This window comes from Girardinichthys multiradiatus, chromosome 5 (genome assembly GCF_021462225.1).
Source record: "Girardinichthys multiradiatus isolate DD_20200921_A chromosome 5, DD_fGirMul_XY1, whole genome shotgun sequence".
In the NCBI taxonomy this organism is placed as follows: Eukaryota; Metazoa; Chordata; class Actinopteri; order Cyprinodontiformes; family Goodeidae; genus Girardinichthys; species Girardinichthys multiradiatus.
The window spans coordinates 2,618,493-2,645,149 of NC_061798.1; the positions used below are offsets into that span (position 1 = coordinate 2,618,493).

Below are 26,657 nucleotides of genomic sequence, written 5' to 3' on the forward strand. Positions count from 1 at the left end.
AGATGAACAAACCCCTCTTAATAAGATTTTGCATGAAATCTCTGGCAACATGTGTGTCCATTAAACCATTCTTAATCACTTCTGTGAGGGTCGGCTGTGCATGCAGAGTGTTAATGGAAACGTATCGTACCAACTTACAGTCTAACACTGTGTCCTAGAAGGTAGTTATATTTTTAACTGTTTCTTTTGAAGAAAGTTGTTAGTGATTAGTGCATGTTAGTGTAATTTATGAAACATGCACCTATTTAAACTAGTCCTACGCACTGGTCTCTCCTTTCCCGGACATTGAGACAAGCTCTGTTCTTGGGGAGGAGAGTTCGATGTAGAACGTCATCTGGTTTGGCAAAAGAGCACCAGCTGGGATGACGATGTCCTTTGGTACTGACTTAATGAAGCTGCATGTCACAGTTAGGAGGAATTTGTTACCACCTGCTAATTTTGGAGCTGGTTCGACCCAGTTGGTCTGAAGGTGGAACCAAAGTAATGTAACGCCCCTTCGCTGAAGAGGAGGTTGACTGAGTGGCCGGGATGCTTGAAACTGGCAGCAGGTTAAGCATCCTTGGATGTAGACCTGAGTGTCATGAGACGCTGGAGGCCAGTACGCCATCTGTTGGAAGGGTGTGGAGTGTGGTTTTGTAGCTCCTATGGCCCCCTGTGGGAGAGTAATGGGTGTAGGATAATGTGACCCCCCTTTGGTCTGTTAGAACAATACTGAAAGCATGGCAGAGCTGTTTTTGCCAATCTGCACACTGGAGGTGCACACTCTGCCTGTCTTAAGGAGAGGGCGGAGCCCATCTGCAAAAAGGAGTGTGTGGCTGCGTTGTGCCTCAGTTAAGAGGGGATCTTCTTGGCACAAGCGGTCATGCAGCTCTCCACTGATTACTGTTTTTTCCAGCCAGAATGATAGGAGCACTTCTGGTATGAACATGGTTTCCAGGTGTACACCTTCCACCACTTTGGGGTTGTAAGTTTTCACACCTGGGTTCTTTAAAGACCAAAGAAATGATCCATGACTGCATCTGGGTGGAGTTTTCTGGGTGGCTGGGTCTACCTTAATCGTCCAGAAGCCATTCGCCACATCCACTGTGGTGAAAAAGCGAGCATCTCTCACCTTAGCCAGCTCCTGGTCCACGTGAATCATGGGTCAGCTTGAGAGGGGTACCTGCTTGTTCAGTGAACAGTAGTCAATTGTCAGGTGCCATTTTCTGGTCGGTTTTAACACCGGCCAAATCGGGGAGTTATACATGGAGTTGCATTCATGAATGATGTGTTTCTCCAACAGCTTATTGAGGATCGCCTGGATCGACTCGTAAGCGGCCAGAGGGATCTTATATTGGCACACAAATGTAGGGGTGCATTTGGGTTTGTTGGGATACGAACCGTGTGGAGGTCGGTGACCCCACAATCATGGGACTCCTTCGATAGGACTGACTGATATTCATGAAACAGCTTCTTAAGCGCTGTTCTTTGCGTTTCGGTGCTTAGCACATTGGCTTTCTCCAACTGCTCATTGACCTCGGTCTCAAAACCGAGGTAAGGCTCGCTGGATGAGTCCCGGGTGCCTGGCTCTTCTTGACCTGGTTTCCCGGGGTGTGTTGCCAGTGCTTACACCACCTGGTTGCCTTCAGCCCCCAGGGTGGCAGCACAGGTGGATTTGGTGGTTGAAACTTCATGTCTCTCAACTGTGATCATGTCCGATGGAAACGTGAACAAAATGTCTGGAGAGTCCTGTCTACCGGACAGGAATAAGGGCAATGACGGGGATGGTTAGCTCAAAGTCATGAAAATCCAGAGGATTTTTTGTGGTTACCTGGATAGGCACTTGGTTGGATTCTCCACCAAAATAAAAGTTGAGTGGTTGTTCAGCTCAAGCATGGATGTGCCACAGACTACCAGGTTCAGTTCCCGGAAGTAGGGAAAAGGTTGAAAGAAAACAAGGGTGATCTGAAGCTTCTGTCCCTTTTTGATTATCAGAGGGATCAGTACACCCACTGTTCACTGTGGTATTAGTGAATTGGTCTCACTGATGACCTGGCAGGCCTGAGGAATGGTTTGCCCTGACAGCATGATCACAGGGGTTCCCCAGAAGGGACTTGAGGGAGCATTGGCTTGGGCCCAAACAACCCCTTGTTGTAAGGTTTCACACCTGTACTTTTCAAAGAGCAAAGAAATGAGTCATGACTGTGGAGGGCAGTTCCATGGGTGGTTGGGTGCAGTCGTGCACCAGGGGTGCCCGAGACTGGCTCTGTCGAAGCCATGAGCTTCGCTAAAGGTTCTCTGGGCCCCTCCAAGCTGGAAACTTGGTTGGTCCCAAAGGGTAGTTTACTGCTTGCACCCAGGGGTTTTGGCACCTCCACCTGGGCCCAGAGTTGGTGCTGGTGGCAGTCAATGAGTGGGGCCAGCCTGTCCAGCAGGTCCTGGCTGACAAGGAGAGGCTCTGTGTCCAATGTGCAAATGTAAATGGGGTGCCCCAAATCATGTCTTCGAATGAAACATCCAGCCTCACCCGACTGGTTATATATGAACGGTCTTGGGTGTAGATGGTGATGCTTGCATTACAACCCTCAACTTGAAATGGTTTACCAAAGGCGAGCATGGCTCTACTCACTTCCTCAAACAGGGTTGAACACATCAGGCTAATTTCTGATCCTGTATCCAGGAGTGCGTTCACCTTAACACACCCCCCTATAACGGTCGGACAGTATAGGCGACGGGCATGTTTGTTGTGGGTTAGTTCGCCCAAGAATTTTAGGAAGAGAGTCCTTGGTGTCTCTCCTAATGAGGTCCCAAGGGGTTCTTGAGATTTCTCAGGCTTGTCTCTCCATCTTATCAGGTAGACTCTGATGGCTGTGGAGACTGGGTCCACGCCTAGTCGTGCTGAAGGGGGTTTTGGATCCGTTTTCACCGGATGGTCAGCTGGCTCTAATGATGGTGGAGGTTGGGCACATGCCTGGCACACTGCTTTTGTCAGAATCTTGCGGAAGGCATCCTCTATCTCTCTCCTCAGGTTCCATCCTGCATGTTGACTCCAACCTTTACCATCAGGCTTACCTTTGGGCCTCACGTGATGGTCAGGTTGTTTGTTCGACCAGAAGTGGTCTGGCAACTTTGACTGAGGTTGGTACTCAGTACCACCCCCCCCGGTCCAGCTGACCAAACTTATTTTGTTCCCTTAAACTGTTCTTAACATGGGTTCTGTTTGAAGGCATTTCTCAGCCTTCTAACGCAAGACTGTCTTCTTCTGTGTGCACCTGTAAAACTCTAGCCTCACCTTCTGATCCATTAGTAGGGCTTGCACGTGTTTCCCACGCAATCTGAGCATATTTACGGTTCTCTTGCATGTTGAGGGTTTTTGTTCTACAGTTCATAGTAATGCTGTAACGTACCCTTTCATGAAGGCTGTGGAGGAATAATGATTTAAAAGCATGGTCCTCCTCTATGGTGGGAGCATTACCACCTTGGAAGTAAGTGGCTCTCAGGCTCTGGTAATATTCTCTGGGTGCTTCGCTTTTCTTTTGCTGGATAACCAAAGCACCAAGTGTTGTGGAGGCCTGGTCTGTGTACACAGAATATTCTTCCCTTAAAGCTTCACAGAGGGTTGAAAAATGGACTCTAGATGGCAGGCTCTCCATGAAAACATGGACGCTCCTGGATGCTGTCTTCCAGATGAGCTTCAACGTTTCCTGTGCTGTTGGGCAGTACAGGTCAAAAAGGCAGTGGTTGACTTCCCTAAGATAATCATCAGTGTTTGATTCCTCTTTATTAGGGTCAAAACGCTCTATGCCTTGGGCAAGAGACTCAAGTTGGCGTGTGCACGATCCACTCTCAGAGATTGGTGCTGGCCCGTCTGAGTCATCTTCTGAAGGTTCACTCCTGCTGCATCCCTTGTGTGTCAGGGCATCACGTTTCACCCTTGGGGGAGGCACTGGAGGCTGCTCATGGTACAATGGTGGGCCCTGTGCTCCATGGACTTGGGTCCTGGGCAGCGGTTGAGGGCAGTATGAACCACGTGAGTCCCAGAGACGGCTCTCCTGTCGCCTTGGCAGAGGTGAGGGATCATAGAGGAGGGTACTGCAAGTCAAGTGTGATGGCTGCTCGCCCCTAAACCTTGAACTATTTACTCCAAGTGAGTCGACCGCCAGGTATTGTTCAGGGGTGTCTACTACAGTGGGGTGGGACACTGCGCCACTGAATCTAATCTGCCTACTTATACCTGTTCTGGGCTCTGTGGATGTGTGGGGAAAACCACGAGCTTAGGAAGGAAATCTCTGGAGAGCAGCTTTTACATTTTCCAGCTCTGAGTGGAAGGTTCTTTGAGGGTGTTGCAGGTGTGTCTCACCTTCAAAGGTTTGAACCTGTAAGACGGGATTTATCTTCACCCCCCTGTTCTCTGGGGATGGTGGTGTGTTCTGGCTATACTCAGCTACCTCCAACCTTCTGGCTCTCAACTCAACCACTTCCAATTTCTCTTCCACTTCTAACAGCTCACACCTACTGGCATCTGTTGTCTGCAAAGTATCATTCAGCATAAACTGCAGTTTAACATACTGGTCAAAGTCCAACCTGACCCTTCGCTGATTTAAAAGAGTGAGCTGTCCTAACACATCGCCCACCTGTCTGTCTTTTGGTGGGTTCTTAATGACCTGGAGCAACTTCTGAATCGTTGCTTTACATTGCTCAATGCTATAATCATTAAGAGCTTTATGCTCCTCTGAGAATAACAGGATCAACGATCCAATCGCTTCTTGTGCCTGCATTCCTGTGGAGTCCTCCTGACCCACATTTCCAGCTGCAGTCTGGGATGTTTTCTCCATCTTTGGCCAAAATGCACAATGACAAATAAAGCTGTTCAGCTATGAATGACTGCTAAATCAATTAGCAGTAATACAAACAAAATAGACTGCTCAGTTATTGATTTACCAAAGAACAATATAAACTATAATTTTTCATTTGAAATCAATGACATTTTTCAACTATGCTTTTGATGCCATAAATTTGTTTATGAAATCTTATTGTTATGTATATTTTCACATTTTTCGTAGTTATTCTTATTAAGAAGTTAGTGTTGAATTAAAATACGACCCTCTGCAGAAACCAACCCCTGATTTGTTGGCCCATTATTTGGTGCAAAATAACTGTAAAATTACTAAATGTATTCAGTTGTGAACATTTGAAGAACGAAAGGCAGGTAGTTTTCAGACATTAAATTTAAGCCTTTGGAAAGCTGACGGTTGGATATTAGACCAAACAGTCTTTGGGAAAATCATCTGGGAAGGTTTTTATTCAATTGCATTAATCTGCCAAATATTCCGTCCTACTGTTACAAACAGATTTTAGAAAAACGGCAAACATTTTCCAAGCAGACCACAGTTCAGTGTATGCACTTAAAACATAATGAATGATTTACTCCTCTGTTATTGATGTAAGTCATAAAGCAACAGTCTGGCAGTGACTTGTATATTCTCATTAAGAAGAAAGTGTTGTGTTGAAATAAGATCCCCTGCAGAGATGACCCAGTCCTGGCCCAGTCCTTAAAGTAAATCAACTGTAAAGTTTCTCGATCAATTCAGCTGTGTACAATTTTAGAACCACAGGTAGTTGGTCTTCCAACACATGGGATTGCAAAAATAACGTTTGTTGCCCAGTTAAGAAGCCTGATGTTTTTTATGGTTTACAATGCATACCATATACTCAAAGTACATGGGAAATCATTTTTGGAAAATAACACAAATTGGCATTTTATAAGCCACAGATTGTTTTCTTTTGTCATGTCTTTGGTTTGTCTCTTATCATTCTATCTTAATTTCCATTTTTAGCAATTTTGATTTCGGGCAGCTTAACTCAAGATGTATGTACATCCCCTTTTATTGGAAAGTGTCCAGCTATATAAATTGTACTAATCTATTCATACTTACTGTTTGTTTTTGTATCCTGTTTTGTCTAATGATTGTGTTCTGCTACTTATTGTATGCTCATTTGTTTTACTATTTGAGTTGAGTCAACTGAGGCTCAACATAGCATTTATATTTTAGGAGGTTTTAAAGCAAAGCTGAACAAAGATGCATGCCAAAGTAAATTGTATCTATTCACACATGCAAATACACACACACACACACACACACAAACTCTAACAGGCACCCTTTCACACAAAAACAGACATACACAGACATTCATACCTTTTCACCAGTGTCAATAGTACATGTAAACCAAAAGATGGTTTGGAAAATTTTGCCACCCACAGCATGGTAGGGGGCAAAACAGATTTTGAGGACTGCATTTGTTGTCATATGTACATGAAAAAATAAGTATGCTGCTGGGAAAGAGAATGCTGTTATTCTAATTTAAAGCCTTGCTTTTTAGCCCGAGAGAAGGTGACTTGTTTACTGCTGCAGCTAAGCCATATGGCTTGACACAGCATTTGTTTGTTTAATCTGTAAATATATTAGCTGCAGAATGCACTTTTGATTGCTGTTATTCGCACATGTATGATTTTAATTTATAATATGTTCCAATTTTCCAAATTAAAAACAGGTGTATGTTATTACCAGTGCTAATGGTGGATGATGTGGCATTTACAATATCTTAAGTGGATGTTTAAAGTTATTACTACAGATCTTTGATTGTGAAACCCCAGAAAAAATACTTTGTGTTTGAAGCTGGTCAGAGAATGTCAGTATGCAGAGTTAAATGAGCCCTGTACTAACATGAGCTAGAAGGCCAGTCAGAGAGGGAGAAATCACCACTACAAAAGCAACATAAAAAGCTAGGTTACAGTTTGTAAATTCACTCAGTGCCAACATTTTTCAAGACATGTCCTGTGGTATGATTAAACTCAAATTTAAATTTCTTGTCCATGCATACGGTTGTTACATTTGGAGACAAAATGCAGAATCTTTCAACTCTGAGAACACAAACCAAACAGTGAAGTACAGGGCTGGGAGGATCATGTTGTGTTGGTGGTTTCTGCATAAGGGGCCTGATAATCTCCACAAAATATATGGCAGAATAATGTAAGAACCTTATGTGGAAATGCTAAGGAACTTCTAAAGACATCAGCCAAGAAGTTAAAGCTTGCACAAATAGGTCTTATGAATAGACAATGATCAGAAGCATACTAGCTCTGACTTACAACTTGGTTTTAAAAGAACAACTGCATCTACATCTGCATAAACATTTTAGCTGTTAGGATACAACTATGCATATGATCACTTTCCAGTTCTTCAACTAGAATACTAGTAAACTAGCACATAACTGTGTGTGTTTGTGTGTGTGTACCTTGTCCTCTCTTTTTGTCCTCTACAATACAGAAATCTATAACACTGTCACTGTTGGACCCCACAGCAAGCCTTACTAGTTGATGTGTTTGTTCATTGTTTTATAACAGCATTTTCTCTCACTCTCTTTACCTTTCTCCCTACCAGGTAAATCCCAGCCTGCCTCCTCACCTCCACTAAAAGTAAGAAAATCAATACCTTTGATCTCTCTTTCTTTTGCTGTCCTTTCTCGTGCTCTTGTTGCTTTGCTCTGTCAGGTTTTTTAGGAAACACATACACATGCACATTTTGCTGGAAACCACACACAGAACCTAGGCATTTATATGTTTCTGCTTGTAACAAATGTGGTGAATAGAGATCAGATGTACACATAATTGGAATTATTCTAAACCATTTATTTCAGGTATTTAAAATCAGCCTTCAGAAACTTAATCCGCTTATTGCTTTGAGCATTCCACATTGGTGTATGTGTTACTGAAATAAATAAGTCATAATTTTTTTTTTATGACTTATTACAAGTATTACATTTTATGGAGTATTTTTTTTATCAACATGATCACATTACAAATTCACATTATATTTATTTATTCTATTTTATTAATCTAATGTTCGAAGGTGTTTCATTATTCTGGTAGTATGAACGACATGAATGATGTGGTTTGAAAATTATGTGGACCTAAATCAGTGGTAACATTTTGCCACACGGGCCAGAAATGTGTGTGTACAGGTCCTTCTCAAAATATTAGCATATTGTGATAAAATTCATTATTTTCCATAATGTCATGATGAAAATTTAACATTCATATATTTTAGATTCATTGCACACTAACTGAAATATTTCAGGTCTTTTATTGTCTTAATACGGATGATTTTGGCATACAGCTCATGAAAACCCAAAATTCCTATCTCACAAAATTAACATATCATTAAAAGGGTCTCTAAACGAGCTATGAACCTAATCATCTGAATCAACGAGTTAACTCTAAACACCTGCAAAAGATTCCTGAGGCCTTTAAAACTCCCAGCCCGGTTCATCACTCAAAACCCCAATCATGGGTAAGACTGCCGACCTGACTGCTGTCCAGAAGGCCACTATTGACACCCTCAAGCAAGAGGGTAAGACACAGAAAGAAGTTTCTGAACGAATAGGCTGTTCCCAGAGTGCTGTATCAAGGCACCTCAGTGGGAAGTCTGTGGGAAGGAAAAAGTGTGGCAGAAAACGCTGCACAACGAGAAGAGGTGACCGGACCCTGAGGAAGATTTTGGAGAAGGGCCGATTCCAGACCTTGGGGGACCTGCGGAAGCAGTGGACTGAGTCTGGAGTAGAAACATCCATAGCCACCGTGCACAGGCGTGTGCAGGAAATGGGCTACAGCTGCCGCATTCCCCAGACCTAGGCTACAGAGAAGCAGCACTTGACAGTTGCTCAGTGGTCCAAAGTACTTTTTTCGGATGAAAGCAAATTCTGCATGTCATTCGGAAATCAAGGTGCCAGAGTCTGGAGGAAGACTGGGGAGAAGGAAATGCCAAAATGCCAGAAGTCCAGTGTCAAGTACCCACAGTCAGTGATGGTCCGGGGTGCCGTGTCAGCTGCTGGTGTTGGTCCACTGTGTTTTATCAAGGGCAGGGTCAATGCAGCTAGCTATCAAGAGATTTTGGAGCACTTCATGCTTCCATCTGCTGAAAAGCTTTTTGAAGATGAAGATTTCATTTTTCAGCACGACCTGGCACCTGCCCAAAGTGCCAAAACCACTGGTAAATGGTTTACTGACCATGGTATCACTGTGCTCAATTGGCCTGCCAACTCTCCTGACCTGAAATCCATAGAGAATCTGTGGGATATTGTGAAGAGAACGTTGAGAGACTCAAGACCCAACACTCTGGATGAGCTAAAGGCCGCTATTGAAGCATCCTGGGCCTCCATAAGACCTCAGCAGTGCCACAGGCTGATTGCCTCCATGCCACGCCGCACTGAAGCAGTCATTTCTGCAAAAGGATTCCCGACCAAGTATTGAGTGCATAACTGTACATGATTATTTGAAGGTTGACGTTTTTTGTATTAAAAACACCTTTCTTTTATTGTTCGGATGAAATATGCTAATTTTGTGAGATAGGAATTTTGGGTTTTCATGAGCTGTATGCCAAAATCATCTGTATTAAGACAATAAAAGACCTGAAATATTTCAGTTAGTGTGCAATGAATCTAAAATATATGAATGTAAAATTTTCATCATGACATTATGGAAAATAATGAACTTTATCACAATATGCTAATATTTTGAGAAGGACCTGTACACAAACCCCAAAAACATAGACTTTTTACCTGCTCAACAATAAACTACATGTGCAATATTTTTTGAAAGAAATAAAGTTAGCAGTTTTGTAGGAAAGGGATCCATTTATTTGGTGTTTAATACACCAAATAAATGTAGATTGTAGTGCACCCAGATCTACTTTTGAGTAACATTCGCTGAATATTTGAGGTCCTATTTATTTTAAAATTAAAAAGAAAGCAAAAGACCTGATTATTAAAAGATGAATAAAATGTGTCATACCTAACATTTTTATCTTAAGAATATTTGTCAGTAAGAAATGTGCTTAAATAAAAATAAAAAAAACAATCACCTGAGCTAAATTTGCATTCAGGGTCTGCTCAAAATCAGGCCTAAATCTATAATGCTTTTAAAGATTACCAGACCAGATGCCTCACTTCTAGATAAAGGTTTTAAATTCTCCATGTCAGTGAGTGTAAGCTGCCTAGACCTCGCAGACAAGCATTTACCTGTAGTCATAGTACTTTTAGTAGTACTTTAAGTTTCATTCAAAGCCTCATAGTGAGCGATAATGTGTTGGTTTGTACACTGTCTTGTCAGACAAGAAAAACTGGTAAGAAATAATACTGATTTGTAACCAGGAAATTATTCCAGTTTCTGTTTCCTTGTCTCTGAGAGCAAAGTTATCCAAATAAAAAATGCAGCAGTTTTCTTCCTCTGGTTGTGATGTGATTTCCCGTTTTCTTTATCTGCTGTTTGTTTTGGCACCATCCTTTGACTGGGAGTTTGATCACAACTGTCAGTGTACACAGCGTAGTCACAAAAATCTAAACTGCATGCAGACCTACGCGGATAGTCTTTCAGTGTGTACAGATGACAAAATTGATGTGACATACACTTGCAGTCGAGTGGACAGCAGAGCAGATTAGGGAGTATGAATTATGCAGAACTGTTACCTCCTTGTCTTGCCCCTCCATCCTTTGTCTCTTTCTCTCTCTCTCTTTTGCTCTCTCTATGTCTCTTCCTGTCTCTCTCCTTCTCTCTCTGTCTCTCTTTAAGTATGTTATTGAATATAAATTTTACACATTTTTATTTTTATTCAAGCACATCTCGAGATATACTCCTAAAAGTCATTGCTCCCATTCTACTGGCTGCTAAAAAAGGGTTCACACAAATTATTAACTTCTGTGTTTTTGTCACATGTTTATGGAGCCGAAGCAAATAGAGAAGTAAAGATCACTAAATTAAATAAATATAGACATTAACAAGTATATATAAATGAATGTAAATTGAATAAACTATCTAAAAACCATATACTTAATTCAAGCTACCGCCACAAATTCTTGAAATATTCAGGATTGTACAACCAGAAACACTATAAAACCCTTAGTGATTCAGAAATTCTTTCAATAATCCCTCTAAACACACTTGCACAAAAAAGTCTGACACGCATTCCAATTGAAAATCTTTTCTGCCTTTAGTCTTTTTCATGCAAAGGAGTTAAAGCCTAGGAGTTCACCTTTAATCTCCTGACTGAACCTGGTCACTGGGAAAAATGGAAAAACACAAAGAAAATGAGGATTAGTCTTACTAAAACTGATACTTTTGCTATATATTTCTGGAATAATATATATATATATATATATATTTTTTTTTTTCCATTTGATATATACAAAGGCCTTTATGTCAAAATGATTGACCAGAGTAATCCCATGTTGTCCTAATATGATGAATGTGAAGAGTGGAAAATTTGTTAATTTCTTTCTGTAACCCTGAAAGTTTCAGGATGAGTTTGCCTGGACACAGACAAGAGAACAAAGCCCAAATAAAGAGAAGAACAATATAGTGGAAAAATTATTTGAATAATCGGTCAGTTGGTAATAATCTTTACCTTGGCATGCAAAGAGATTACTAAGGATGTCCAAATGGGGATATATTAGACGTCAATTATAGCAACAGACCTCAATTTTAAATACGTACTGTACTAGTAAAGTTTGCATGTTTTATACATTTTGTGTTTTATCTATTGTCTAAGATATGACATTTATGTATTTATTTTTAGTAAATGCTTTTATTTACAGTTTTTGAACAGTTTTACCATCCCAATATAGATGCTGTTCAAAAACGTATTAATTTAGTTAGTACCTCCAACACAAATATCTGCCAATATAAATACGCAATGCCAAAATCTATGTACATGGAAGAGTATCTGATTTGGTATACCACAGTCATTTTAATGTCCAAATCAAAAATGTTGAACCATGTACAGGTGTTTGGCAGAAATGTTGCAAATGCAGTGCAAGAGCAACAAGTATGTAGTGCACAAAGTCTTTTACCCCTTGCTTTGGCATCTGCCTACCAGCTTCTTGGGCTTTGCTCTCTTCCTCCCGAACGTCTCCAACATTTGGTCTTCCCAGAGAACAGTCAATTCGAACAGTACCACTTGTCAGATGTTTTTGACAGTAGGACAAGGCCTGGTCTAAGTGTACTATGATGTTTTCTGGGAATCTTAAATAATAAAGGAGAAGCAAGAGGGTGCCCTTGTGCAACGGCTTGCCATCTACCTCTGTTTAATCTTCTGCTTATGTTAATGGGGCAGGTGGATTCATTGTAAAACTTTGGGCAAACATTGCTCTGCTGTCTCATCAGTCACCATACAAAATTCTATGTGAATACTGCCATCTCATTGTGCATTGCCCAATGGAATGCTGCTATCTCTGGCTGCTATCCACTGACCAGATGCCGGCTGCACACTTCCTCACTGTATGTATCCAAGGATCTGTAGGTGAGGTCGCATGCTGGAAAATCTGCACTCCCTCCGCCGTATATCCTGACAGGGCAGCCTGAGCTCTATTCACATGGCTCTGTTCAAATCCAGATCATTTATGAACAATACTTTTATCTTTACGGATTACTTTTCTTCTCATTCTTTGGACTTGTTGTTGACAGAAACATGGCTGAAACCAGGTAACAACATTGCCTTTTCAGAGCTTCTCCCACCTGCCTGCTCTTTCTTCAGTTTTCCACGTCTGCCAGGTTGTGGTGGGGACACTGCTACCAATTACAAGGACAAATTTAAATGCAGACTCTTGCCCTCAGTCTCTTAATCTTGTTTTTAATAACAGTTGCTTGTGGTTGATCTCATCTGTCTAGTTTTATGTGCTGTTGTTTATCCTACGCCAAAATACAATAAAGATTTTATTCAAGAATTCTCTGATAATCTTTAATTTGTGGGGATCGTAATATCCATATCTGCTGCCTGAATGACCCACAGGCTGCTGAGTTCTCATGGCTCCTGGCATCTTTTAATCTGGCACAGGTAGAAAACAGACCACCTCATCACCTTCAGCACACCCTGGACCTCATAACACATGGACTATCTCTTGCTGTGAAATTACTTAGACTGCTGTCTCAAAATATTTCCCCATAATTTTTTAACTTGCAGCCCTCTTTCCAGAAAGTAGACCATTGGCAGCGGCCTGTCAACATTGCATCCTCACCTCTGCTAAAGCTGAAGTGTTTACTGACACTTTTTTAGATTCATTGTTTGTTAAATTAATTGGTTGGCTACTACATTATGTCCTAATTTTTTCCTCACCTCTTTCAAGGATTCTATTGCTCCTGCTGGGCTCAAGCATCGAGTCCTGGTTATGTAAGAGCACCGTTCGTGACCTCAGGCAAAAATGCAGAAAGGATAAACAACAGTGGAGGAAGGACAAACTGCATGCATCTCTGGTTTTATTTAGCAACAGTCTTGCCCACTGCCAGAGATCTGTTAATGAGACAAATACCCAATTTCTGTCTAAAATGATCTCTAATAGCAGCCATTGTCCTATTTGTTCTGTTGGATGCTTCAGTTATTACCTGTGAGCATTTTCTCTCTTTTTTATTGAAAAAGTGGCATTTAGACAGGCTTCTGGTTCTACTACTAATGTAACTGGCTCTGTTTCTCCTGCTGGTTCTACTGTATTTAAGCAGTTTGAATCAGTATTTATTTTCTTCACTGAGAAAATTGTGCAACGCACGAGGACCATAAATTGCCCTCTTAATTTCCTACTGACAATCTTTTTTAAATAAGTTTTTAATATCATAGGTCTGTTGTTTTTTCTCTTTTTTACTTTGTCTAATTTCAGGAATTGTGTCCCCCCCCCCCCCCAGTTGCATAACGACATTGCTATATCTGTTGATGAAACCTGTCTGGTTGTTCTGGTGCTGCTGAACCTCACAGCAGCTTGTGATACTGTGGATCACTCTGTCCTCTTGTCTCAACTAAACCACCGTGTCAGTATCCATGTCTCAGTTCTCAAGTGGTTTCAATCATATATTACTGGCAGAACTTTTACAGTTATGATTTGGTTTCTCAGGTGCTCTTCTGTCATTTAGGGTGCCACATGGCTCCATTCTTTGACCCCTCCTCTTCTCCCTTTATATGCTGCCACTCAGAGCTATTTTTACATGGCATCTTCTGTCCTTCCATTGCAATGCAGATGACATCCAGATCTATCTGTCCTTAAAACCAAGTGGCAGTAACCCACAACACTGCCTTCTTGATTGCATTTTCTTATTTTTAAATTAACAAAACACTGAGCGCAATTTATTTTAAGTAATGTCACCACCAACATTAGTGGACTGAAATTTTATTGCAGTAATGCTGTAAAAAATCTGGGACTGATTGTATGTGTATGCATGACTTTGGGAAAGTGTGACGGTGACTGTGTGTGCCAGTTTTTCTGTCAAGTTGGGTCTTGGGCTTTCTCCTCTCCTGGATGATTTTAGGCCCTACATCAAATTTGGGGCCTTTTTTCCCTCATCACGCTCCCTGCCACTAAATACACCTTCTATTAATTAATACCTTGTACTTCTCAGTGACGTTGTTGTTATAATATAATAATTATTGTTTGTCCCTGTGTTTATTCTTCTTTCTTTCTCTCTCGCATCTGCATGTGTAGACGTGTACCTATAAAGTGTTATCTTGTATTCTTTTTATACTTCTTTCTCTACTCTATTCTTATCTCTGTCTCTTCCTCCTAACTTTTTTGCCCCACTTCTCTCCCTTTTTTTCTTATTTTTTTCCTTTCATTTCTGTCTTTGTGCCCATTGCATTTGAAATAATCTGGATACACGGAGCAGAAGCAGCAATGCTCCATTACAGTTTCTTCTGTGCTTCTTCTTGGCACTCAGAGTGCAGGAGACATAAGAAAAAAAAAGTTTTGAGCACCTCTTATAGTTGATGCGATACCCTATTTGGACCTGGTGCTTTGTTTGTTCTAGAAGCCTTGAGAACTTCTTGAACTTTATTGAACATTTGCTCTTTGGTATTAAAGTCAAAGGTGGGTTGCAGTGAGATTACAAAGGTCTTACATTGCCCGAGGTCTTCACCTCTTGCAATGTCACTGTAGGTGGCTCTGAGGTACTTGTTAACCTTCTTTAGTGCATGCAAGACTACAACTTCTCTTCTGCCTGAAGACCTTATTGGTAAATCCAAAGGGATTAGAGATGAAGGCAAAGCGTTTCCTGGCTCTCTCTTTGCCTCTCGTCCTATGCCACTCAGGTGCCAAACCTTTCGGGAACCAATGCTGGTGATCATTGTGGACAAGGTAGCTCCAAGGACTTGGTCATGGTTTTCATCAAATTAAAGCCACTCGCTCTCTTTATTTGCAGCAGGCTACTTGATCCGGTGGTATTCTGAATGTCTGACATAGGGTAGGAGAGTGCTAGGGACTGGGCACATTGTGGTGATTCCAGACCAGGCTCTTCTTGTGTCCCACCAGGTACTAGACCTGTGCGTTACACCACCTGCTTCCCCATCAAGCATTGTATTTTGGCCATGTGGGTTTTCAGGCCATGCCATTTCTTGAAGATTTTGCCATATACACAAACTGCAACCCACAAATCTCTTCAGTTATCATTAAAAGTAGACTTTCATTTGAAACTGTATTGAGATAATTATTGAAACCATTCAATATAGAAAAAACTGATTGTGATGTTTTGTTGTCCATATCGCTCAGCTCTATTACAGACATCTTTAACATCTTTCTAGTACAGTGTTGAACCAGCACAGTTTAAAACGGACACCATCCTATGCCTAACAAACAAACCAGTCTGGCCTGTGGTCCTGACCTATTTAATTATTAAGTTTTTAAAGCAAGTCTCCGCCTTCTGAACTCACTACCTTTTGACAGATGGAATGATATATACCATTGTGTTGTAAAAAATTTAGCAGTTTTACCTGGCTCCACTCTCCCAACAGGAGGTGTAAGTGTAGCTCAGTGGTAGAGAGGAAGTTTGATCCCTGGACCTACAACTTGTGGAAGAGTTTGCCCTATATATGTGATGGGGTGTGAGTAAGAAAGGTTACAGGGAAAAACATCTAAAACTATTAAGCAAACTGTATAAATAGATAAACTGGAAACAGAATGCAAAATCCTCTGTAAAATAAATAAATAAACAATAATGGTACAAATTTTGTAAAAACGTTTACAGAATTCTATTGCACATCACAGAGACAGAAAGCATGTGTGGAGATGAAAAAAACAAACTGCAATGACACATGGAGAAAAGGATGTGCAAAAAAGACAAAGTAAAAAAAAAACAGTCTAAATCTGTCAGTATTTAGAAAACATTCATGTGTTAATCAGTATAAGTGGTTTAGACAAGTGATGCCCTATAAAAAAGGTTTCTCATTACCAAATTATTGCGAAGAGTGGTCTGATTGGTGAAAACAGAGACCTGCTCAACAAAGTGTCACTGTTCAGGGTTCTTGCCAGTGCATTTGAGCGTAGCGGGTCGCTATGCTAAAAGTTGTCACTGTTACGATAAAACGGTGTCATTTTGCGGCTAAGCCAAAAAATTTGTTTCTCCTTAGCCCACCCCCCAAATTAGCTAAACTTCACCACAAACCACCAATGCCCAAGTGCCCCTCATAAGATATCCAACAGATTCTAATGAATGATCATAAGTGTTATCCAAGAGCCAAGGAGCACTAGTAGAGAGTTCCGAAAGACCTGGAAACTGCAGGTACAGTTTTTCCCATGGAAAGAAAAAGTAGTCCCAAACACACAACCAAAGACCTTTTCATTTATGATGGATGAATCCTGCCATAATTAAGAATAAATACAGAAATATGACTAATAATGACTATGAATAAAATAATTACTGGGCCAAAAGTAGCTAGAGCTAAATCAGAGTGCTGTTAATTAGAAAAATAATAAAAAAGAAGACATTTATTAATAATTGATGAGTTTATCAGATATAAACATATATTTCCATGTTAATCTTTAACTGTTGTAATTCCTTCATTTGCTATAATGCTTATTTGTTATTTAAACCAAAAATGTGAAATTATACCTTTTTTTTATCTCAATTAGTACAAGTATATTTCTTGCTGTTTTCTCTTCTTAGCCCCTTTATTTCTTTCATATTTATCACCATCTAAATATATTTAACATGTTTTTTTTCTAAAAAAAATATTATTTTCCGAATTATTTTACACTCCTTTTATTTCTTTAGCACGGATATATTTTCTCCTGTAATATTTCCCTTTTGTATTTTCTTACCCAACGGATCTCCCTGAGCCAATTTATTTCTGTGTTTCTGTTTTACATTCCTTGGTTCCTGTGTTGTCTCTACCCCCTCAACATACAGCTGGAAATGTAAAAAGAAACAGGGCGGAACAGAGATAGAGGGGGCGGTTTTTGGAAATGTATCACTGCCTCAGCTTCTCTCCTGTTGGCTGAGGTCAAGCCTCTGGGAAATAGGTGCTGAGTGTCATTATGGCTGCCTGGCTGGTTCTGAAAAGGAGCTAGCAGAAACAGCTAACTTTTGTCATGTTGTTGCTAAAAACATCAGGAACAATGTGGATATGGTAAATGGACTGAACTTATATAGTGCTTTTCCAGACATTCAGACCACTCAAAGTGCTTTACACTAGAGGCACATTCACCCAATCAGTGCGATTCACACATTCATACACCGATACGCAGATCGGTAGGCAACTTGAGGTCAAGTGCCTTGCCCAGGGGAATCGATCCCACAACCTTCTGATTGCAAGACGACTATTCTTCCTACATTCACGTTTATGGATCCACTTTCAAAAAACTCCACCAGCACTCCACTGGAGTAAGCAGAAGGAAGCAGTGGAAGAAGGCCAAGAAAACCAGGAACTGAAATAAAAAAGTAAAACGCCAGCTCCGGCATTATTCCACCCCCAGATCGAAACCAGAAGGCCCGCTCCTCCTCCTAGCCTCCACACCTAGATGGCAAACAGTGAACTGGGGTGTGGAAAGACCCCAAACCTTGATGCATGTTGTTATAGAGAGCATTTAAGACAGATTGTGGATGGGGATAGTGGCTGGAACAGCCATCTACTGCTGGACAGTGGCCGGCACCAGGATGTCCCCCCACAGTCCCCACCCAGAACCCTCAATGTCTACATGCAACCTAACATTTAGAGGTGGGCACATGCACCAGAGCTGAGACTAATTAAATAGATCCCCTTCTGGATGCTATTAAGTGTGCCCATCCCCATTACTCTACATGTGCATGTCATAAAAATGTTCTAAATAAGAGTCTCTCAGTTGTAAATAAAATTATTTCTTAACCAAACATCATTACTTACAAATAGAAATCAGAGATGTCCTCTGGTGTTGTGATTATGGGCTCAAAGCTCTTAATAATTACAGTTAGTTACCGCTTCACCGAAGGCAGGGGAACTTTGACATTACTTTGACAGATAAATCACTCTTGCACGAAATAAAACACAAACGCTTCTATATATATATATATATATATATATATATATATAGAGGTCCTTCTCAAAATATTAGCATATTGTGATAAAGTTCATTATTTTCCATAATGTAATGATGAAAATTTAACATTCATATATTTTAGATTCATTGCACACTAACTGAAATATTTCAGGTCTTTTATTGTCTTAATATGAATGATTGTGGCATACAGCTCATGAAAACCCAAAATTCCTATCTCACAAAATTAGCATATCATTAAAAGGGTCTCTAAACGAGCTATGAACCTAATCATCTGAATCAACGAGTTAACTCTAAACACCTGCAAAAGATTCCTGAGGCCTTTAAAACTCCCAGCCTGGTTCATCACTCAAAACCCCAATCATGGGTAAGACTGCCGACCTGACTGCTGTCCAGAAGGCCACTATTGACACCCTCAAGCAAGAGGGTAAGACACAGAAAGAAATTTCTGAATGAATAGGCTGTTCCCAGAGTGCTGTATCAAGGCACCTCAGTGGGAAGTCTGTGGGAAGGAAAAAGTGTGGCAGAAAACGCTGCACAACGAGAAGAGGTGACCGGACCCTGAGGAAGATTGTGGAGAAGGGCCGATTCCAGACCTTGGGGGACCTGCGGAAGCAGTGGACTGAGTCTGGAGTAGAAACATCCAGAGCACCGTGCACAGGCATGTGCAGGAAATGGGCTACAGGTGCCACATTCCCCAGGTCAAGCCACTTTTGAACCAGAAACAGCGGCAGAAGTGCCTGACCTGGGCTACAGAGAAGCAGCACTGGACTGTTGCTCAGTGGTCCAAAGTACTTTTTTCGGATGAAAGCAAATTCCGCATGTCATTCGGAAATCAAGGTGCCAGAGTCTGGAGGAAGACTGGGGAGAAGGAAATGCCAAAATGCCAGAGGTCCAGTGTCAAGTACCCACAGTCAGTGATGGTCTGGGTTGCCGTGTCAGCTGCTGGTGTTGGTCCACTGTGTTTTATCAAGGGCAGGGTCAATGCAGCTAGCTATCAGGAGATTTTGGAGCACTTCATGCTTCCATCTGCTGAAAAGCTTTATGGAGATGAAGATTTCATTTTTCAGCACGACCCGGCACCTGCTCACAGTGCCAAAACCACTGGTAAATGGTTTACTGACCATGGTATCACCGTGCTCAATTGGCCCGCCAACTCTCCTGACCTGAACCCCATAGAGAATCTGTGGGATATTGTGAAGAGAACGTTGAGAGACTCAAGACCCAACACTCTGGATGAGCTGAAGGCCGCTATTGAAGCATCCTGGGCCTCCATAAGACCTCAGCAGTGCCACAGGCTGATTGCCTCCATGCCACGCCGCACTGAAGCAGTCATTTCTGCAAAAGGATTTCCGACCAAGTATTGAGTGCATAACTGTACATGATTATTTGAAGGTTGACGTTTTTTGTATTAAAAACACCTTTCTTTTATTGTTCGGATGAAATATGCTAATTTTGTGAGATAGGAATTTTGGGTTTTCATGAGCTGTATGCCAAAATCATCCGTATTAAGACAATAAAAGACCTGAAATATTTCAGTTAGTGTGCAATGAATCTAAAATATATGAATGTTAAATTTTCATCATGACATTATGGAAAATAATGAACTTTATCACAATATGCTAATATTTTGAGAAGGACCTGTATATACAGTACAGACCAAACGTTTGGACACACCTTCTCAATCAAAGAGTTTTCTTTATTTTCATGACTATGAATATTGTAGCTTCACACTGAAGGCATCAAAACTATGAAGTAACACATGTGGAATTATATACTGAACAAAAAAGTGTGAAAAACTGAAAATATGTCTTATACTCTAGGTTCTTCAAAGTAGCCACCTTTTGGTTTTATTACTGCTATGCACACTCTTGGCATTTTGTTGATGAGCTTCAACAGGTAGTCACCTGAAATGGTTTTCACTTCACAGGTGTGCCCTGTCAGGTTTAATAAGTGGGATTTCAAGCCTTATAAATGGGGTTGGGACCATCAGTTGTGTTGTTGTAGTGGAATTTTCTTATCAAAGTGTGAGAGAAGTTGACTCACAACAAGATAAAATCCGGACTTTGTCTTTATAAGTTTTATTCAAAGGCATTCAGGATTTGAAGACCCTGTCACTGAGGTTAGTCAGTGAAGCAGAGCCCCGATCAACATTTACACACAGTATTTATACCAAACATGACAGTGTTATCTCAACTTCAGAGTTTGTGTTTTATGGCCCTAGACCCTCCTGCTCTTCCTGAGGCATCCCCCTAAAGCATGGGTTTTAACCATTAAACTTCTGATAATGGCTTTACAGCTTCCTTCTCTAACACAGATGTTCTGAGGAGTGAGGTAACCTAAAGGTCATACACTTTGGAACACTTAATAAAATAATTTCCATTACATTGTGCAGGAGGTGGATACAGTACACAGCTGATAGTCCTACTTAATAGACTGTTAGAATTTGTATTATGGCAAGAAAAAAGCAGCTAAGTAAAGAAAAATGAGTGGCCATCATTAGTTTAAGAAATGAAGGTCAGTCAGTCCGAACAATTGGGAAAACTTTGAAAGTATACCCAAGTGTAGTTGCAAAAACCATCAAGTGCTACAAAGAAACTGGCTCACATGAGGACTGCCCCAGGGAAGGAAGATCAAGCGTCACCTCTGCTGTGGACAATAAGTTCATCTGAGTCACCAGTCTCAGAAATCGCAGGTTAACAGCAGCTCAGATTAGAGAACAGGTCAATGACACACATAGTTGTAACATCAGACACATCTCTAGAACAACTGTTAAAAGGAGACTATGTGAATCAGGTTTTCATGTTAAAATAGCTGCTAGGAAACCACTGCTGAGGACAGGCAACAACCAGAAGAAACTTGTTTGGGTTAAAGAACACAAGGAATGGACATTAGACCAGTGGAAATCTGTGCTTTGGTCTGATGAGTCCAAGTTTGAGATCCTTGGTTCCAACCACCGTGTCTTTGTGCGGCACAGAAGAGGTGAACGGATGGACTCTATATGCCTGATTCCCACCGTGAAGCATGGAGGAGGACCAGGGGGTCGTCCCCAGCAGGCACAGAGTTCAGGCGGGCAACCAGACCTGCACCACAGAGTTCCGGGCAGTCGGCGGCGAAGCCGTGGGGGCCTGCGAAGGGAACCTGCAGGTAGGTCAGGAGGCCGACAGAGGAGAGTAGACGTCCCCCCAAAACTCTGTGGAACCCCAGAGGCATGGAGCCTGGCGAACCCTCAAAGGCAGAAGCAGAGCCTGACAAACCCTCAGAGGCTGAAGCTGAGGCGTCGCCGAGACCCTCAGTGGCGTGAGCAGAGGCTGAGGCGTCGCCGAGACCCTCAGTGGCGTGAGCAGAGGCTGAGGCGTCGCCGAGACCCTCAGTGGCTAGAGCAGAGGCTGAGGCTTCAGCCAGACCCTCAGTGACGTGAGCAGGAGCTGCGGCATCACCGAGACCCTCAGTGACGTGAGCAGGAGCTGAGGCGTCGGCCGGACCCTCAGTGACGTGAGCAGAGGCTGACTTAGGGTCAGGAGTCATGTCAGGCTGTGGTGTGTCAGGCTGTGGTGTGTCTGGCCTGGAGTCAGGCTGCTCTGCAGCAGCTCCCTGGAGTCCTGGCATGGGCTGCTCTGCAGCAGCTGCACTCTGGAGACTTGAAGTGTGCAAAGGTGGGCGTTGAGGCTGGTCTTCCTTAAGCTCTTTATATGGCGAGCAAAAAACCTTAACCGCTGCTCCAGCTCATCAGGTATTGCCTCAGAACACCGAGCTGGAGCGAGCGAAGACGGCATGGGCGGAGCTGCATAGAGCCTTGGAGACAGTGCTGTGGCAGGCGAAGCTTACTTGCCGCAGCCCTCATGTAGGCTGGCTGGGAAACCACCTCCTCACCAGCCGAACCACAGGAAGGTGCTCCGTGCCGATGTCTCTTGCGGCAGGAGGAGGCAGAAGACTTCACTGCCGGACCAGAGTGCGCAGCCAGGTGAGCAGGTGGAGAATGGCGCTGAACCGCCTCACGCTCCATCTGCTCCAGTAGCAGTGGGGAGGGTAGAACCTCCAGGTCGGTCGGCAGATTCCTCATCGCCTCCTCCTGCCGTTCAACCCAGCAATCCAAGGCTTCTTCCTTCAGCGTGTCCGCGGGGTCCGTGGTTGGCGGAAACATTCTGTTACAGTTTACGAGATATTGGACCCCAGAATGCAGACGAGCAGGCATTGTGATGGTAAGTGAAAAAAGGTTTAATTACAAAAATTTACACTCAGCAGGAGGCAAGAACAAAACAAACGGGCAGGCAAGACAGGCGTGGCATGATCAAAAAGACAAGACTAGGTTTGCAAACAAGACATGAGCATGAGAACAAGACATGAGAAATGTTTCCATGATGAACAACTGAACAGGAGTGTATATATGGAGTGAAAACCAGGTGGAGCAAGGAGACAGATTAACTTGGACAGGTGAACTGAATAAACTTAATTGACAGAACATGAACAAGATGACAAAACTAAAGCATGACCAGGAAAATAACAGAAGCATGATTCAAAATCTAAGAAGAATAATAACAAAAGAACAAGTCAAAACCTTAACTGTGAAAAACATAAGAAAAACCAGAAACCAAAAACCAAACAACCCTAAATCAGAACAGTTGTTCAGTTGTCTGGATTTTGGTTGTTGGTGCTCAAATATCTCACCAACTGTGAAACAAGCCGGAATGTTGTTCCAGAGTGTCTCAAAGGGTGGTTCTCATTGGCCTACTGGGTCAGCAGGCACTTTATCATTGGCTAACTTCTTGTCCTGGGTGCTAGTAATTTCCTGAGACTACATGTAACCACAGTAGTTGTCGATTATTCACCTCCAAGGTTGTTGCAAGAAATTTAAGAATTTCTTTGTAGTTGATGACACAGTATGTATGGATATACAGTAGATATGCAGTGCATTGAAGTTAGTGTAAATCTGTGTATATACGGGTTCATCTATAGCCTCTTTAACAAGGCGATTTCAAATCTGGTCTCATGCATCCTCTCATACTGGTGGGAGCTATGTAAGAAATGAGTTGGCCAGGGGGGCTAGCTTGACCTGCCGCTGTTACCTCTGAGCCATAGAGGGAGGTAGCCACAGTAGTGAGGCATTGTGAGCAGAGCTCCATTCTAACCAGCGATGCTGAAGTCACTCACTGACATGCCATCTTCGCTTATATAAGCACACAGGATATGGTTTGCTTGAGTGAAAGACATCTCATACACTGAGGTTGTCAGAAAAAAAGTATTGTCTGTCCAGGTATTGCTGAGCCATCCAGTGATAAGGGCATATGTCTGGTAGTAAATATTATCAGCTTGGCTACGGTGGACTGGACATTCATAAGCCATATGTTTTAGCAACAGATCTACACATTGATTATATGGTATGTCCACCAGTATTTTGCATGTTGCAAGCATATTGGTAAATAAACTTAAGAGTTGTTTACAGTGGCCATGGATACCTGCTTTACACTTGGCCATCATCTCCTTAAAGAGCAGGTGGGGCTGTTTGATGATACAGCTACACCTGCAATATGACTAGAAAATAAAAGTACATTTTTCATTCTCAAACTTTTCCTAACGTTTCTTAAAGTTATTGGACCAATACTAATTACTTTACTTTTTTCAGTCTTACAGATGTTATTGAAGCTGTTTGCTTCTGCAACTCTGCACTGATGTTCTTTTTTATTAGTCAAAGGAGGTCTTAATACTTTATGTATGACAAAGAAAGGACAGAATGTACTGACTAATACTCTGGTTTTTTTATTCAGTTTATTTAAATAGCATCACTTCACGAATTGACACAAAGTCACATTGGCTTCCTCTGTATTATGGGACACAATACCTTACTGTATATTTTAGTTGTATTTTTGGGTAAAGCATCTACTGAACTGATAAGTCTTTCATTTCTGTATTTTGATTACATTATTTGTAGCTATGTGAAGCTGAAACTCTTTAGGCATACAGTCCTGAGCAAATTTTGGTAAAGCGATATCGTGTCTTCACATTCCATGCTGAGTTCTAAATTGCAAAAAGAATAAAAAGGAGCAAAAACAAACCAGAAAGAAAAAAAAAAAAAGAATGGTCAAACTTGCAGGCTGCGTTTATACACAAGAAGACTATTCATAAACTTATCACCATAGCCCTAAAAAGTCAGAATCTGGCGTTCATCCCCTTTTCTGTCAGGCAATTATACTTCCATGTGCCCCTGATGGCAGAGGAAAAAGTACCTACAATCTGGGAACATGGCAGGATTGTTAAGGGAAATAAGCAAGGCCTCTCATAATGTACTGTCAAAATAAGGTGAGATCTTTCCATGTAATCCATGCAACATTTAGTAACTGCTCACAGTTAACTCCATAAAAGTTACAATAAATATCCTTATATCCTTATGTGTAATCCATGCAATAATTATTAAAATACACAGTTGAAGCAGTAGAGAGTGAAACAAGCATGTTCTCATATTCTAGAGCTTGAGAGGCTGGAGAGGCCTGTGTGGAGCCACATATCTGCCACATATTATCTGTCTTATCTTTTGCAAACATATAAACAAGTATATCCAAATAAATTATGTATGATGATTTTACATTCTTTCACATGTAATAAATGAAATTAGTAACCTTTGATTAACAAGTTAAAAGATGTATGATTGAAATGTGGGTAAGAACTGAGAATTAGAGTGAAAAACATTAAGGTTTGACATTCTCAATCAGCTATATATGAAAGATATATAACGTTAATCATTTGTGAAGCAAGAATAAAAAGAATGAAGTGATGGTTTTGTAACTGTGTTTTAAAGTAAATGATGAAAGCTGAAGAATGGAATGTGTAATACTGTGTAAAGTATAAAACTGAGCAGATTAGGGAAAGAACTGTAGGATGACTGGGAGTGACAAGAGCCAGCTGACGTATGCTGATATCGAACCTTTTCAAGGCTAACGGGAGGAAGGGAGGATGCGACTACAGCCAGCTGCGTGACTATTACCGGCATCTCCAAGTCCAAAAAACAGCATTAGTAGGTCACAATGACCATGACTAAAGTATTGAGCAATAACCAAGAAGCCGAGCTGAATAGGTTCCGCAATAACTGAGAAGTCTAATAAGGGGCTGACTGGTGAAAGCATCAAGCACCATAAAAGCAATGCTGACGGAGGGAACGGGGTTGTTTCCTCGCAGAAGACCAGCAAACAAGATCAGACGGAGAAAAGAAGCTTAGATGGAAAAGGAACAGAGACACAGCCCAACTGATCGACTGTATTAAAAAGAGGATCGACTTGTGTGCCCAGAATGGACTGTGCCTCAAGATTAAGAATCTGATTTAATCTAAAACCGTTTTATCCAGAACAGAACTTTCAGTAAACCTGCTTAGTAAGATCTTTCAGGTTTAGGGAAGTGTCAGTGTGGAATGAGTTGGTCAAGTCAAACCACAGCTGAACAACAGAAAGTGAGACAGAGACTCTGTTTTACTCGCTGCGAGGGCAACCACACACAAGGGTGTGAGCTACAAGTGTGATTACCTCAGCTCCGTTTATTTATACAGTAGAGTGTACAGACATATCAGATGGGTGTGTGACATTTACAAGTTTTAGTTGGGGAGTAGAACAGGGACAGTTGGTTCTGCCTTCGGTTATTGCAAGACCAGCTGCACACAGACCAAGATAACAATTGAGTACAGCCAGACACTAGGTCACATTTACATGTGACAGTTAAAATAGGGATAGAATGTTCCAGACACTGAATTACATATGCATGTGACTGTTAGAATAGGGAAGAAATGTATGTGAGTGATAATTAGTGAACATTAATGTATACATTCAACCTAACAGTGCCCCCTGTATATCACAAACGAATACAGTCAAATAATAAAATCATAAAAGGAATAATCAAAATACCCTCTGTGTGAGTGAAAAACCTGTTAGACGGAAAAACTGCACATATTCCTATATTACTATGACTATCAGGCAGGAAAATACTCACACGGCTCCTCCACCAAGGCAATCACCAAACGGGTAGAGGGATAAGCAAAATAAATCATAAACAGAAAATGTAAAAATATAATGCACTATAATGTTTAAAAATAAGCTGAATATAAGGTAGATATAGTCACAAACTTCCATATGTCATCACTTAAACAGCCTCTTCTTATCAGATTTTTAGCTGTAAGGTCATTATTATAGAGAAGGAATGTAACAGAATTCATCATTATTTACACTTTGGTGTTTAACACTGAGACACAGTCACCATAGTCATCATCATCATCAACGGCAGGGCTGATTTCTTCTTGGTTCAAGGAGGCATAAGCAACTGTAACAGATTGGCTTACTATCCTGTTGATCATTATTTTACAA

The 26,657-nt window shown here is 41.4% G+C and overlaps 1 long non-coding RNA gene across 1 annotated transcript in view; it reads left to right on the forward strand.

Annotated features, from left to right (window-relative positions):
• The window catches only part of LOC124869143, a 175,785-nt gene that overhangs the window by 118,931 nt on the left and 30,197 nt on the right, over positions 1-26,657 (forward strand). Inside the window, exon 2 of the long non-coding RNA XR_007038501.1 lies at positions 7,422-7,456. This is a non-coding gene — a long non-coding RNA (uncharacterized LOC124869143). The remainder of the gene's footprint in view (positions 1-7,421; positions 7,457-26,657) is intronic.